General features: G+C 43.3%; 1 non-coding gene across 1 annotated transcript; it reads left to right on the forward strand.

Annotated features, from left to right (window-relative positions):
* Window positions 1–3,491: 3,491 nt before the first annotated feature.
* LOC132634449 (small nucleolar RNA R71) lies at window positions 3,492–3,597 on the forward strand. The gene has a single exon (XR_009580172.1). It is a non-coding gene; the product is annotated as a small nucleolar RNA R71 (small nucleolar RNA).
* The last annotated feature ends 533 nt before the right edge of the window (window positions 3,598–4,130 follow it).

Here is a 4,130-nt window from a genome sequence, read left to right on the forward strand (position 1 = left end):
TCCCAGCCTCTTCATGCCGAGAGAGATGGTCAGCAACCTGGTTACAGTACCCTTGCGGTCCTTTACCTCAAAATAAAACTCTTGCAGCAATAGTACCCATCCGATCAGTCGCGGCTTTGCTTCCTTCTTTGCCACGATGTATCTCAAGGCTGCATGATCAGTGTAAACCACTACTTTGGACCCCAACAAGCAGGCCCGAAATTTCTCAAAAGCAAACACAATGGCAAGCAGCTCTTGCTCCGTCACCGTGTAATTCATCTGTGCAGCATTCAATGTTCTGTTGGCATAATAGATCGGGTGCATGATTTTATTGTGCCTCTGCCCAAGCACAACACCTATTGCAAACCCACTAGCGTCACACATCAGTTCAAATGGCAGGGACCAGTCAGGAGCAACAATAATAGGGGCCGTGGTGAGACGCTTTTTTAACTCCTCAAATGCCTTCTGGCACTTATCATCAAACACAAATTTAGCCTCTTTTTCAAGAAGATTGCATAATGGATTGGCAATCTTGGAGAAATCTTTGATGAGGCACCTGTAGAACCCAGCATGGCCCAAGAAACTTCGGACACCTTTCACTGAGTTAGGTGGAGGAAGTTTTGCAATCACATGAATTTTTGCTTGATCGACCTCGATTCCTTTTTCAGAGATTTTGTGACCGAGGACGATTCCTTCCTTCACCATAAAATGACACTTCTCCCAGTTTAGCACCAGATTGGTCTCCTCACACCTTTTTAGCACTTGACCCAGATGGCCAAGACAATCTTCAAATGTATCACCCACCACAGAAAAGTCATCCATGAACACCTCCAAGAATTCCTCTACCATGTCAGAGAAGATTGACATCATGCATCTCTGAAAAGTGGCTGGTGCATTACACAAACCAAAAGGCAACCGGCTGAATGCAAATGTCCCATAAGGACAAGTAAAAGTGGTCTACTCCTGATCTTCTAGAGCAATGTTGATCTGATTGTAGCCCGAATAACCATCAAGGAAGCAATAGTAGGAACGACCCGCTAGCCTATCAAGCATCTGATCAATGAAGGGCATAGGGAAGTGGTCCTTGCAAGTGGCTATGTTGAGCTTGCGATAGTCCATGCAAACTCTCCATCCGATGACAGTTCTGGTCGGGATCAACTCATTCTTTACATTTGGCACAACAGTAATGTCGCCCTTCTTAGGAACACATTGGACTGGGCTCACCCACTTACTATTAGCAATTGGGTAAACCACGCCCGCATCCAGCTTGCATATTCTCATTCAGTCACCTCTGATGCTCTACACTCAGTTTGCTACCCTCCTCCAACTGAATTTTGTGCTCACAGATCCCAGATGGAATACCTCGAATGTCTGCTATGGTCCAACCAATAGCACGCCTATACTCCCTCAACACCTCCAAAAGCTGCAAAATCTGCTTCTCGGTCAATAGGGCCGACACAATCACCGGTAATGTATTGTCCGAACCAAGGAACTCATATATTTCTGATGTGATGGGAGCTGCTTAAGCTCCAACTTAGGTGGCTCAATGATCGAAGGCTTTGCTGGAGGAGTTGTTCTATTTTCCAGATCAAGATTCATCTTCTTTGGGTGGTATGTATATGAGCCCAACCCAACAAGTGAATTAATTGTCTCCACATAGCCTTCCATGTCTTCAGTATCGAAGTTCATAAGAATTCCAGCTAAAGCCTCACCCAAACTCTCTTCTTCCATCTTGAAATCCACTGCTTCATCAACAACATCGAATGAAGCAATTACCGAAATACTCTCATAAGCACTTGGTAACTTCATCCTTTTGCTAGCCAGAAAAGTCACTTCTTCATTGTTGACTTGGAACTTGATTTCATTTTTCTCCGAATCCATCAGAACCCTCCCTGTAGCAAGGAAAGGTCTCCCCAGAATGATAGGAATGTCCCGATCAATAGCACAGTCAAGAATCACAAAATTAGCGGGCAACATAAAATCACCAACCCGCACAATCACATCATCAACCACCCCAACAGGTCTTTTGATAGACCTGTCAGCCATCTGCAATCTCATTGTAGTCGGCCTTGGCATCCCCAAACCTGATTTTTTATATATAGCAAGGGGCATCTTTTTTTTACTCGCCCCATTATCACACAATGCACGAGCAAAATCATGGTGCCCAATAGAACAAGGAACGGTGAATGCCCCAGGATCTCCCTTTTTCTGCACAGTTGTAGTTGAAATAATGGAACTCACAGTGTGAGTCAAACTCACGGTTTCATGCTGCACCGTTTTCTTCTTGGTCAGCAGATCCTTCAAATATTTCACAAAACTGGACATCTCCTTGACAATTTCCAAGAAGGGAAAATTCAGAGATAACTGCTTCAGCTAATCATAAAACTTCTCGAACTTAGCATCTTCCTTCTTCTTTCCCAACCTCTGAGGAAAAGGAGGTTTAGATTTGAAAAGCTGCGTCAAAGGGCGGAGCGCCCCATTTACAGCCTGCTTGCTTGTGTTTTCAACTTCCTTCACCATCTCTGGAATATCAGCAACCTTTTTGTTAGTAGAATTCTCCTCAGCAATAATGGGTGCTTCAGACTGCACCTCATCTTCTTCATCTATCTGCTCAAGATCAATCACCTTCTCAGCAGCCCCCTGGAGTGTTTTACCACTCCTAGTAGTGATGGCAAACACACGATCTACACTGCCTCCCCCATTTTTGGGATTTGGAATAGTGTCACTCGGAAGTCCTCCCTTGTTGCTCTCTAGAAATATCCCTCATCTGCGACTCAAGCTTCTGAATAGCCGCTCTATGGGAACCCACTGCTTCTGTCAGCCCAGATAAAGTCCTTTCTGACTTAGATTGATTGGCCAGAATCTTCTCAAGCATTGCTTCAAATTTCGAACTACCTTGCTCTGTTGATTGCCCTTTCGGTGGTATATAAGGATTGGAACTCTTGTTCCCAAAATTGTTGCTGTTGTTGTAGCTCCCTTGGTTCGCACCACCATAATTATTGTTGTAGTTCCCAGAGTTGTTGTAAACACCTTGACCTTGCTGAGGTCTCTATTGATTCTGATTCTGATAGACACCTTGGTAATTCTGTCTTTGATAACCCCCTTGAGAGTTATTAACATAATTAGCATCTTCAATCTGCATAGGTGGACCATCTTGAGCATGGTACATCCCTTTTGGCAAAACTGTATTGTCCTCACAAACATTTACCTTCTTGATTTGAGATTCATCAAACTTCTTCGTAAGCAAGGAAATATTTGTTGCAAGTTCTGCCAATGTTTGCTGCGTGTCATTATTCTCCTTCACTATATTCTGGATCATAGCACCACCATACGGTACCACATCAGCATTGTTTGATTGCCAAGCCTGAGTATGAGTTGTCAGCTTGTTAAGTATGGTGGTCACTCGTCGAGAGGTCTTGTTCATAAAACAACTATCAACTGCATTATGAGTTACTGACTGTGTCACTGGATCTAACCTTCGGTAGAACTTCTCCATCAATATATGTTCCAGAAAACCATCATTCGGGCTCTTCTACAAATACTCCTTAAATCTCTCCCAGGCTTCATATAGTTGTTCCCCCGATCGCTGCTTAAATTCATATATCTTGTCATGAATCTCAGTCTTCTTGCTAGGGGAGTACCACTTTGTGAGAAAAGCAGCTACCATCTCTGCCATGAAGTAATTGAATTTCGGGGCAACTTCTCGAACGATGTTCTTGCCTCTCCAGCTAAGGAATATTTGAATAACCTCAACCGAATAGCATCTTGTGGAACATTGTTCTGGATGTGATTAGCACACACATCCACAAAATTCTGCAAATGACGTTGAGGGTCATTCTCGGTAGAGTTTCGAAAGTATCCCTCAAGTTTCAACAGCTGGTATAGAGATGAGTCAATTTTCACAGTAGCAGCTCCAACTCGAGGTTGAACAATAGCAGATGCATAGTGCTCCTCTGGAAAAAGTTCAGTAAAAACATTCTCATCATCAGATTCATTCGCCTAATTGTTCAACAGATTCCCCTAGCTATCAGCACGTTGATTTTGCTGATTTTGATTCATGTTTACCTGGTTTACACAGAGTAGCAAACAAGGTGTGATGGAATAAGCAAAAGACTTTAATCAAAGCGAACATTATCTAGTAATTTCAAAAC

Source organism: Lycium barbarum, chromosome 3, assembly GCF_019175385.1.
Source record: "Lycium barbarum isolate Lr01 chromosome 3, ASM1917538v2, whole genome shotgun sequence".
Lineage (NCBI taxonomy): Eukaryota > Viridiplantae > Streptophyta > Magnoliopsida > Solanales > Solanaceae > Lycium > Lycium barbarum.